We start from the raw sequence: 13,088 nt of genomic DNA, 5'->3' as shown, positions 1-13,088 counted from the left end.
TTTTTAAGTATAGTTTTCTCTTCCTTGCATAAGTTTCCACAGTTGATAGATAGCCTCTTGATTCGACAATATTTGTGGTGGCATATGGTGATAGTGGCCAAAGCAAGGGGTCGAGAAGGATTATAAGTGAAGTTTTCTCAAAGTGCTTTTAAGAGAAATGGTATATTTACATATCCTATACATCTCTTGTACATTTTGTTTTTAAATCTGTCTTTGGATTTATGAGACCCACATTGAGTCCTACAAATTTAATGATGGATTTGAAATTTGGTTGTATGTAAATGTACAAGAGATGTATAAGAAATGTAAGTATATCATTTCTCCTTTAAGAAACTACCGGACTGCCAAAAATATCTTTACCATTGGTTCCTTCCACAATCCGATTATTGAGCATAGTCTAGATAAAAGTTTGGATTAGTTATATTTGTCCTTTTCTTAGCTATTACGTTTTGTTTTGTTTTCTCTCTTTTTTTTTTTTTTTTTGCAATTTCTCTCCAATGTTTTAATTTTTGTAATATCATGAGAATCTACTATTGAGATTGGAATCTCTCTCTCTAACCTAAAATGATAAAAATACTCTTATAAGATTTTAAAAAAAAAAAGAAGAAGATTTTCCCCCCTAAATTTTCATGTTATGGAGGGCAATTTTTATTTATTATTATTATTTTTTTTTCATTTTGAATCACATAATAGAATATTGCAACCTCAATGATAATTTGGGAGGAATATCGTAAAAATTAAAACATTGGAGGGAACTTTACAAAAATAGATAATAGTTCAATATATATATATATATATATATATAATTTTCCCTATAAGTTTTAATCCAACTATATTGTCATTTACCGTTATGTGGTTGTGGATGACTCAATTCACTGACATAGTAGAAACTTGGCTAACAATTTGGATAGAAAATCTAATGAAGGGAGTAACTTTTAAAGTGATTATTCGTTTTCGTTTTTGGAGTTTGGGTAAGGTTGAAGGGCCTCGTGAAAGTCATGTCCCAATTTGTCTCTCCTATTTTGGTGATTTAGCGGCTTTATGCGGCCCGTTTCTTGACTTTTGCCTAAAATATAGAGGTCGCGTCTTTTATAGTTTCTTGAGATAATTATTGGATCTATTGCCTATTTTTTGTTTATAATTTAGTCACTTTTTATTTATTTATTTATTTGAATTTGTTGTTTGGGAGCCCATCATCTTTTCTTTTTCTTTTTCTTTTTTTTTTTTAAAAAAAAAAACCCTGGAAATATTGTTTATAATTGACTTAAAACGCAAGGAATTTTTTTTTTTGGTTTTCCAAATATTGTAAGTGCATATAAGTTATAACTTGTTCAAAACAGAACTAAACGAGAATAGCGTGTGCATGACGTGTATTTTTTTAGTCATATTTCAGTTTTTTTTTTTTTTTTTTTTTTTTTTAATAAAGATTTATTCCACTAGGAATATCACCTTTTCACTTTTTTCTTTTTTTCTAGACACCGGAAGGCATTTCTTGTGTACATAAGGACGGACGGACATCCGAACGAAATTCTAATTAAAAAAAATAAACTCAAATGAACAAAGAGATAAGATGATTTAAAATAAGTAATATGACTAATTAATAAAAGAAAATTCAAAAAACAAATCACGTTGAGTTTATGCCTTTTGCAAATCTATGTTGGCAAAGTTTTATAATGCCTACAACAAGCTAGTTTTACTTTTATCCTATTCCTTCATTTCTTTCGACGTCCCTTCTCCCAAATTTTGTAAGACAGAGTTAGAAAAGAATCATATATTCCATGAATCAAGATTTACACACCAGTTGAAATCAAGCTGTGGTCTATTAAAATAATTGGTTACTAAGGTTTAATTAGATCTTAACAATCATTGATAGACTTTATTATCATTTATATTTTAATCTCTACATGCTTTATTATCCAGGCCCCAATTAAATAGATCAAGGAGAAGGAATAAAAAAAAGAGTTCTCAAGTGCACGACTAATATATGCACCTATATAAACTTTATCTTTTTCATATGTATATATTAGGAAGTGTTAGTTTTACTATAACAGCACAACATATGTACAACACCCCCTCATGTAGTTCAAGCAAAGATGAACAAAGATAGCATGTAATATATATCTTTTAATCCCATTTCACCATCTTTATCCTATTCTTCAGTTTTATATCCTCCAACATTTATCCATACTCTCTTATAGGTAAGACATTGTTTTGAAAAGAATAAAAGATGGAAGTGAATGTTAATCATGTCACAGTCACACAAAATCTTGAGTAAAGCTAGATGGGCTAACAATTGAAACCAAACTCAGACTTTTTAGGGTCTATTTAGGCTTGCGATTTCAAAAAGTGAAATTTTAAAGTTATAATTTAGTCTTTAAAATCACAGTTATTTAAAAATACAATCCCAAATTATCCATGCTTTACGATTTAGTTTAAAATCTCACTTTTTATGTGCGAGATCATAATGTCAAACATACTCTTGGTTCTTATGCTCAAAATTGTTGGGAATTTGGGTTTAAATGGGTCTTAATAATCTTAGTGCAATGGACTGTTTTTTCAAGCTAGTTGGCTATGTGTTTATAGTATTTATCATTGTTGAGTGTACGTATTCACCGGCCAAGAGAAATTATTGCATTTTAAGTGAAATTGTAACGACCAAAAAAATAAATAGAAAATTTTGTATTTAATAAATTATATTTATTTAATAAAATAAAATTATTATATATGATTGGAATAAAATGAGTTTAATATAAAATAATGAAATTAAAATAATAAAATGCACGCATTTTCCTTTCTTTTCCTCATTTCTCCTCCTTTCTCCCGATTATTGCTTTTGTTTCTTTTCTCTTCTTTCCTCTTCCTTCTTTCTTCTCGACCGAACAGCGACAGGGAGAGAGATCAGAGACCGAGACACCAGATTTACCGGTGGATCATCGGTGGGTCGGAGCTGACGACGCCGGTTAAGTCTGAAGAACGTTTTCCGGTGGGTTAAAGTCTGATTTCCGGTGATTGGGTGGAGGATTGTTCCATTGCCAAATTTAGCATTTTCCGGTGGTTCTTCTCAGCTTCAAACGAAAATCCTCAAGTAGGTAATCCTAGTTACTTCATTTGATTCGTTTGGGTTATTCTTATTTAAATATGAAGTGGGTGTTTTGGATTGGTGATTCTTGGCCGAATCAGTGGGTTCTTGGAAGTTTGGATCGATTCCCCTGTCTTAGTTGTGTTCCCTGTTTCAGTTATATGATATTCTGGAATTACTTGATGTTTGTTTTGGTTAACAGAATGAGTTGTTATTGATTTTGAATTGATACTTAGCCTTGATGATGGATTTCGGTTGTTTCGGCTTTTGAGTATGTAATTTCTGTAATTTATGGGTCTTGGCCGATTGGATTGAGGATTCTGTGGTTCTGTTTGAGATGATTTGTTATTGTGGATTAACAGGTTTTATTGGTATCTTGCTGACTGATTTTGTACTGGTGGAGTTGGGTTTTGAATTAGTTAAATGTTGATTTTATGGTGTTGGCCGAGGATGGGAGGTTTTGATGGAATTTAGTTGTGAATGGGGGCTGATTTGGGGTTGTTGTCTTGATGCTAAGCATTGAAAGAATTAGTTGTGTTGCTTGAATTTGAGTGGAGAGTTTGAAAATGTTCAAGACTGGATGCACATGTATCACGGAGTGATTTGGGAGTAAATATTGAATAGATGGTTTAATTTTCTGTAAGTGACCAAATGAGTATTTTGGGTTCTTGGTTCTAGGCTACTTATTGGTTATTTTCCTCAGACGTTGGGTTATTATAGCCGAGTACAGGTGTGACTTGGTTGAGGTGGTTATGTGTGTTGACTTAGTTAATGTTAGGGTGTATAAGGAATTTGGGTAGAATATGAAGAAAAGTGAGTGAAGTATCAAACAAATGAGTGTTAATAGTAATAGGTTGTAATAGAAAGCAAAGGATTAAACTAAATAGTAAAGTAATCAAATGGATGGGACTATGGAATTATAGTTAGCCCGATTTAGTTATTAACCAATGGTTAGCCTAATAATAGCTTAAGGTACTTAGCTAGCTTTAGAAGTGGGTAATGTTACGTGAGAGCACGCAAGTAGCTGTATGTGAAGTGGTGTCTAGGGATTGAAAGTCTAATAGAGTCTAACGATGCAATTAATTGCAGGCACGTGACACGAGATTAGAGGCTAAAACTAGTTCTCCAATGTATAGTACGAGGTGACTAGATCGAGGAAGAGTATTTGAGTCATGAGTCCAAAGCGGTCTACAGGTGAGTATTTTACTCACTAAGAAAAAGATACTATGCTTTAAGTATTTTATAGAAATGAAATGATATGTTGTTTTTATATCGAACCGACAATATGTTGATTATGTGTTTTGGATGATTTCAATATCTTCAAGTATGTTGAGATATGACAATGATGTTCATGCGATTTGAGATTAGAGTATGAAAGTATGATTTGAGTTATGTTTTGAAGTGTTTTATTGCCTGCTGGAGTTGAGAGATAAATTATATGAATTGATAATTGTTTAACTTGTTATAATTGAGTTTTAAAGTATGATGAAAATTAGACATGTTTTATGTGATTTGTGTTGAGAAAATAAATTGATGAAATGTTTATGTTTTATTAGAAAGTTATGTATTGAAAGCATAAGCATGGAATATAAATGTATAAAGATTTGGGCATAAGTATGAAATGAGATTGTAGACGCTGAACGTAAGACCAAGGTTGAAAGATATCTTGGCAGATCACGTGTAAGACCCCTGGGTAGAGAGAGCCTTGGGGCATCAAAACAGAAACAATGTACATAAGACCACCGGGTTGAAGAGCCTCGGGGCATCAACATCAAAATCTAGAACAAGTACGTGAAAGACCATCGGCAAAGTGCCCTGGGGCATCGGAAAGACCATGTCTAAGACCACCGAGTTGAAGAGCCTTGGGCATCATAAATAGAAACCAAAGAAAATAAATGATAAGCATACATAGCATTGATTTATGAGATGTTTAAGATGTTTTCATGATTATATGTATTAGTTTTCATCCTAGACGTATTAATATACATGTGAATTTTAATGGAAAAGAGTATATGTATATTTCTATTTGACTAGTCTGCATAAATGTTTCAAAGGCGCTAAGCTTGATTGTGCCTAGATATTTGTGTTTCCCAGAATTTGGAAATACTTGTATCTCTGTATAGCTATGCTTGATGCCAAGTGTTTTCTACCTAGACGTACTTGTATACTAGTGTTTCTCAACCAGGAATGCTTGTATACATGTATGGCTGAGCCACTTAGTATAAAAGTAATATGTGTAGATGAGCTTGTATGTATGTACTTCCAAGCGGTAGATTGGAATGCTTGTAAACGATCACAGCTACATAGTATGCTTTCACGTGTTTCTGAAATATCGGTGTTTATCTTATCCGTTATGATATGTTTCAAGGGACGGATTTTCATAATTAAAAATAGTAGCTGTTATTGTAAACGAATGATAAAATGAGATGTCGGTTCTATACGAAAACTTAGTAAGTTTTATACTGCTGAGGTCTTAGTTTTATACTGCTAAGGTGGTAGATTCATAATTTCAGCTATGCGGACGTGGCTAATGATGTGGTCTTTTGTTTACCAAAATATATCAATAATAAATAACCACTCGCAATAGGACGAATCCTTGTAGGATAAGGCTATAGAGAGGGTGTCGAACCTCAAGGACTACAGGGGTATTGCTATCAAGTTTATGAAGATTAAAAATAACTAATGAAAAGATTGTTGAATTTGTAATTAACTAAAGTGCATAAAAATAAACGTAAAAGAGAATTGAAATATAAGAGAGAGAAAAAGAGTAGAGTATTGACTTCACCGCTATCCGCACATCAATGGTTAATCATATTTAATTAGAGAAATTCATTCTATGCATGCTATAAATAAACAAGAAATTACCATATTAAAGCATAAGTATAATCCATCTTCGGTTGGCACGGACCGTCCACCTAACCACTAAGATGCGGTACGACCCGTCTTCCCTAGGCATGGATTAGCTACGTCTTTAATAGGATACATACAATCAATGAAAAAGTATAACCCATCTTCGGTTGGCACGAATCGTCTACCTAAATTACACTAAACTAGGGTGTAGTACGATTCGTCTTCCCTAGGCATGGCCTATCTAATCCTCTTGATCATATGTCAATTAAACCCGTTGTATAATCATCATTCTCATAATCACAGAAAATAAGAATGATTTGAGTTCAATAAAGGTAAAAAGCTTTCTAAGACAAGAGAAGAATTCTACCAATATTGATTATGAATTGAAGAACAATTGCATTAAAAGATGAAGAACAATATCAAATTGTAGCAATTCTCATAATTATACAACCAACATGCATAAACTAAATTCTCTAAATTAAAATACAATCAAACCATTGTGCTTGGATAGGGCTACATCAATACCCTACAAAGGTTTTTAGCCGCTCATGAAGTTACTGCAATGACCTCTTGCCATGATTACTTCTCTTCAACTCTTCAAGCCTTCAAGAAGTTTTTCTCTCAATTTTCTCTAGGTAGCAGTGTCTTTTTTCCATGTTTTGAGGCCAAGAAGCTCTTGCAATTCCAGAAAAATCGTCTCTTGAGTCTTCTTGTCCAAGTAGGAGATTGAAACTTCAATCCAAGTAGGAAAAGGATTCCAAATTCGGCCAGAATTGTGGTCCTTTATTGCGAGGCGATTTTGATATAGTAAACGTCCGAATTTAGGAAAAGCTATTTCTGACATATTTGTTGGAATTTTTATTAGCTTTCCAACGCCACCAATTTTATTACAATCCGATATCTGAAGCAAAAGTTATGATTCAAACACTGAGACATATGTAGAATCCAAATTTGAATCCAATCCGATTTTTGACTCTTAATAGAGAAATTCCGATTTAATCCTTCACTTGATTTGATTAAACTTAACCACATCATATATGTATTCTATTATGATTGGTTAAGCTTAAACATATCTTCTAGGTCTTCTCAAAGTGTACTTTAAGCCCAAAAAGCATGGAATTAATTGCATCTTTATTTAAAACCTGAAAACAATAAAACAACACAAAATCAAACAAATAACAATGCTAAGGAATTAACATATATAAGTTAAGGGGCTTGAATGTGTAACATTCAACGCTTATCACACCCCCAAACTTACATATTGCTAGTCCCTTAGCAATACAAAACAAGAAATAAAACTGAAAAACAACGGAATAAATCATTCTTTCGTGGGATGTACGATTGCATTTAGCGTATGCAACAAGCCTTTTAAACCTCTAGGACTCCCTAGTGGACGAGTGAAGTCTCGTGAGGGTTTGCCAGAAATGATACTCACAAACATTGTTCCTACCATGTTATCCCCAAGAATGCAGCATCATAAAAATAATGGTTCTCATTCATTAGCAAGTTTAACAAAATAAACTCCATCTTCACAATTTCAGGGAATTAAAAATTAAGCTACTAACATGGCATTATGAGATATCACAAGATTCAACTAGTGTAAAGTGAACTTAACACATAGCCATGAGGTTTCAAAACTAATCTCAATCATAAATGGTTCAACACTCAAAATTCGCTGGACTCCCCATTAGATAAAACAACCAAAGCATATATATATTTTATTATTTTTATATATGCAGGCTGTGCAATGCTTAGCTCTCTTAAGCTTTCTAATTGACCCATGTAACGAGTGTTAGGTCAATGACTCCCAAACCAGATAGTTTTAGGGCACTAGGTGTAAAACACCCTAAAGACTTACTAACTCGAGTCAAAAAGGCTACGAAGCTAAACTTAGTCATTTATCAATCAAGGTAAACTTCCACCTTTTGACGCGAATACTCAATGCTTAATGAGGCAAGAGATCCGGTTACTCAGTGAAAAGCTCAAAGTAATCAATATTATTATTCTTTTATTTCTTTCTTTCTTTCTTTCTTTCTTTTTTTTTTTTATTTTTTTATGCCAAGGTTATTCCTCCAATAAGTTACCCAGCTGCATCTAAGATATTGATAATAGACATAACTGATTTCAAATTTCATACCCCACAGACTACATGCTAGTGTGCTTGTGAGAATCAAATTGAAACAAGTAATATCTCATGCTGCCAAAGAAATTAACAAAACTTCTTAATTCCCTAGTCAAGTGATCATGTATTCATCATATTAAGCTCACCAATGAAATACGAATCAAAATTCAAAATTCAACCAAATTCTTAGAAATAGCATGATCAGGCAGTCACAATATCTACAAGAGGACAACAAAATGTTTTTCTCACCCCCAAACTTAAACGATACATTGTCCCCAATGTATAGATAGAGATACAATACCGGGTGGAAGGAAAAAAATAAATGGGACTGGTTGTACTCCCCCAATCTTCAACGCAAGAATGCCTGTCCTAAAAAAAAAAAAAACAAAGCACTACTCCAGCTTTATAATAAGAATCAAGAAAATCAACAAGAGAAGTGTTAGTAAAGTGGGTTGCCTCCCATTAGCGCTAAGTTTAACGTCTTCAGCCAGACAAACTAGATCCACAAACAAATCAAAAATAAAAATGAGGAAGGGTAAGAAAAACTCCTCTAATCCAAGTAGATGGGATCCGTCAAGTGGATGGAAGCAGCATTTTCATTCTGTGCAACGCCCTCTATGTAGGGCTTCAATCTTTGGCCGTTGACTTTGAACAAAGTGCCATCCTTTGGGTCCTGTAATTCGATGGCGCCATGTGGAGACACTGACGTGACTATGAAAGGGCCATCCCATCTGGAGCGAAGCTTCCCAGGAAAGAGCCGGAGTTTGGAATTGAAAAGCCATACCTTTTGTTCTGGCACAAAGGATTTGGGCAGAATATGTCGGTCATGAAATGCCTTTGTCTTTTCCTTGTAAATGCGGGCACTGTCATATGCATCATTGCGCAGCTCCTCCAATTCTGTCAACTGAAGTTTTCGGTGAGAGCCAGCTTCTTTCATGTCAAAATTGAACTGCTTGATTGCCCACAGAGCTTTGTGCTCTAGCTCCACAGGAAGGTGGCATGCCTTACCATAAACAATCCGATATGGAGACATACCTATTGGTGTCTTGTAAGCTGTGCGATAGGCCCATAGTGCATCATGGAGGCGCAAGGACCAATCCTTACGATCTGGCCTAACTGTCTTCTCTAGAATGTGCTTCATCTCCCTGTTGGAAACTTCCACTTGGCCACTAGTTTGAGGATGGTAGGGAGTGGCTACTTTGTGTGTGACGGAATATTTAAGGAGCAAGGTCTTGAGAAACCGGTTGCAAAAGTGCTTACCTCCGTCACTAATGATGGCCCGTGGGGTACCGAATCGGCTGAAAATGTTAGTCTGGATGAATTTGACCACAACCTTGTGATCATTAGTCTTGGTGGCCACAGCCTCAACCCATTTAGAGACATAATCCACTCCTACAAGAATATACTCAAACCCAAAAGATGGCGGGAAGGGTCCCATGAAGTCGATACCCCAAACGTCAAAGATTTCAACAATTAGGATAGGGTTTAGTGGCATCATGTCCCTCCGAGACATAGCTCCAAGGCGTTGGCACCTCTCACAAGCTCGACAAAACCCATAGGCATCTTTGAACAAGGTAGGCCATGTGAATCCGCTCTGTAGAACCTTGGCTGCAGTTTTCTTGGCACTGAAGTGTCCTCCACATGCTAATGAATGGCAGAAGGTAAGAATACTGTGGAATTCACTCTCGGGAACACAACGGCGGATTATCTGATCAGCACAATACTTGAATAACTCCGGATCTTCCCAAAAATAAGATCGAACTTGCTTGAAGAAGCGGTCTTTGTCTTGTTTGGACCAATGAGAAGGGATCCGACCTGTGGCTAAATAGTTAACAGTCAGCATACCACATCCGATTTTTGACTCTTAGTAGAGAAATTCCGATTTAATCCTTCACTTGATTTGATTAAACTTAACCACATCATATAGGTATTCTATTATGATTGGTTAAGCTTAAACATATCTTCTAGGTCTTCTCAAAGTGTACTTTAAGCCCAAAAAGCATGGAATTAATTGCATCTTTATTTAAAACCTGAAAACAATAAAACAACACAAAATCAAACAAATAACAATGCTAAGGAATTAACATATATAAGTTAAGGGGCTTGAATGTGTAACATTCAACGCTTATCAGCTAACACTAGGACCGTGTAGATGTTGTTGTGTTGCATGTTTAGGTGTGGTGCGGTAGATTGTGTGCGAGCCTAGAGGTTGTCGAAGGGGATTCCTTTGTTGTACTTTGGAGGTGTAGACTTTGCCTAAGTCAGTTTCTCCTCATTTGTAGTAATTTGTATATTGTGTTAGTAATTGAGATGTAGTGATATTGTATAATGATATAGATGCTCAGGTTAGTTTCATGTATATGTTTATGACGTTTATGAGGTCAATTCAAAAGAAAAAATTATTCAAGTTTTTCGCTACCTTATTTGTTTGAGGTTTTAGAAGTAGAGTCATGTGGATAATTGATTTTAATTTCTTACTTCGCCCTTGACTTCTGGGCGGGACGTTATAAAAATAGAACGATGATATTATCTAGATTAGATTTTAGAGATCTAATAATTTATATATTACATGGTGAATATGTTTCTACGTCATTTAAAATATTTAAATGGCATGATATCATGTATACAGTTAAATGCAATTAAATAAAATCTAAACCCTAAAATAAAACATGAAATTGAGAGGATCCTATTCCTAGCCTAACCAGGTATAATGCCTACAACAAGTTCACTTTATCCTATTCCTTCATTTCTTTCAAAGTAATCTTCCAACTCGATTTCATAAGCAAGACATTGTTTGAAAAGAATCACATATTCCGAGTCAAGATATACACACCAGTTGAAATAAAGCTAGGGTCTATTAAAATAATTGGTAATTAAGGTTTAATTAGATCTTAATAATCATTGATAGACTCTATTGTCGATTATATTTTAATCTCATACAAGCTTTGTTATCCAGGTCTCAATTAAACAAATCAAGGAGAAGGAATACGAAGAAGGAATACAGAGAAAGAGTCCCAAGTTCACGACTCATATATGCACCTATGCGAACTTTCTCTTTTTCACACACACACACACACATATATGATATATATATATGTCTTACACACACACACACACATACACACACACACACACACACACACACACACATATACACACACACACACACACACACACATATATATATGTCTTTAACTTTATCTTTACCATAAGTCCTTATCCTATTTAGTTCATGCAAAGTTGAACAAAAATAGCAGGTAATATATATCTTTTAGTCACATTTCTCCATCTTGTCCTTTTATCCTATTCTTCTGTTTTGTATCCTCCAACCTTTATCCCTACTCTCTTATAGGTAAGACATTGTTTTTAAAAGACTAAAAGATGGAAGAGAATGTTAATCGTGTCATACAAATCTTGAGTAAAGCTAGATAGGCTAACAATTGAAACCAAGCTTAGACTGCTTACGGTCTGTTAGGGCTTGCGATTTTAAAAATTGTCATTTTAAAGTTATAGTTTAGCCTTTAAAATCACAATTATTTAAAAATACAATCCCAAATTATCCATTCTTTAATATTTAAGGCAACCCATGAATCGTAGATACCATCTCTAATAAGCAGGGGTCAACTACAATCGCACTTTTTATATGCGAAAACACAATGTCATACACACTCTTAGTTCTTTTGTCCAAAATTGTTGGGAATTTGGGTTTAATGGGTCTTAATAATCTTAGTGCAATGGGCTGTATTGTCAAGCTAGTTTGCTATGTGTTTATAGTATTTGTCATTGTTTTGTGTACATACTCACCGGCAAAAAGAAAATATTTCATTTTAAGTGAAATAGAACAATGATGTTATCTAGATTAGATTTTGGAGATATAATAATGTATATATCAATTGGTGAATTTGTTTTTATGTCATTTAAAATATTTAAATTGCATGATATCATGTATACTGTTAAATGCAATAAAACAAAATCTGAACCCTAAAATAATACATGGAATTGAGAGGATCGTATTCTTAGCCTAACCAGGTATAATGCCTACATCAAGTTCACTTTATCCTAGTCCTTCATTTCTTTCAACGTACCTTTTTCCAACTCTCATAAGCGAGACATTATTTGAAAAGAATCACATATTCCGAGTCAAGATTTACACACCAGTTGAAATAAAACTGGGGTCTATTAAAATAATTGGTAATTAAGGTTTAATTAATCCTAATAATCATTGATAGACTCTGTTGTTGATTATATTTTAATCTCGTACAGGCTTTGTCATCCAAGTCACAATTAAATAGATCAAGAAGAAGGAATAAAAAGAAGAGTTCCCAAGTTCACGACTCATATATGCAACTATGTGAACTTTATCTTTTTCATACGTATATATATAGATGTCTTTAACTTTATCTTTACCATAAGTCCTTATCCTATTATCCTATTTAGTTCAAGCAAAGCCGAACAAAAATAACATGTAATATATATCTTTTAGTCTCATTTCACCAACTTTTCCCTTTATCCCATTCTTTAGTTCTGTATCCTCCAAACTTTATTCCTACTCTCTTATAGGTAATGCATTGTTTTGAAAAGAATAAAAGATGGAAGAGAATTTTAATCGTGTGACACAAATTTTGAGTCAAGTTAGATAGGCTGACAATTGAAACCAAGCTCGGACTTCTTAAGGCTCGTTTGGGTTTGCAATTTCAAAAACTGTCATTTTAAAATTATAATTTAGTCTTTAATATCTACATTATTTAAAAATACAATCCTAAATTATCCATTCTTTACTAGTTTAAAATCATATTTTTTATGTTCGGAATCACAATGTCAAACACGCTCTTAGTTCTTTTGTCCAAAAATTTTGGGAATTTGGGTTTACATGGTTCTTAATAATCTTAGTGCAATGGGTTGAATTGTCAAGCTAATTGGCTATGTGTTTATAGTATTTATCATTGTTGACTGTACATACTCATCGGCTAATAGAAAATATTTCATTTTAAGTGAAATAGAACGATGATATTACCTAGATTAGATTTTTGAGATCTA

General features: G+C 33.8%; 1 long non-coding RNA gene across 1 annotated transcript; it reads left to right on the top strand.

The window, feature by feature from the left end:
- Positions 1–2,809: 2,809 nt before the first annotated feature.
- On the top strand, positions 2,810–11,134 carry LOC133869553 (uncharacterized). The gene is made up of 3 exons (XR_009900472.1): positions 2,810–3,085; positions 4,169–4,273; positions 11,008–11,134. It is a non-coding gene; the product is annotated as an uncharacterized LOC133869553 (long non-coding RNA).
- Positions 11,135–13,088: the final 1,954 nt, after the last annotated feature.

This window comes from Alnus glutinosa, chromosome 5 (genome assembly GCF_958979055.1).
Source record: "Alnus glutinosa chromosome 5, dhAlnGlut1.1, whole genome shotgun sequence".
Lineage (NCBI taxonomy): Eukaryota > Viridiplantae > Streptophyta > Magnoliopsida > Fagales > Betulaceae > Alnus > Alnus glutinosa.
The sequence above is the reverse complement of the archived record's forward strand: the minus strand, read 5'-3'. Positions and strand labels throughout refer to the sequence as shown.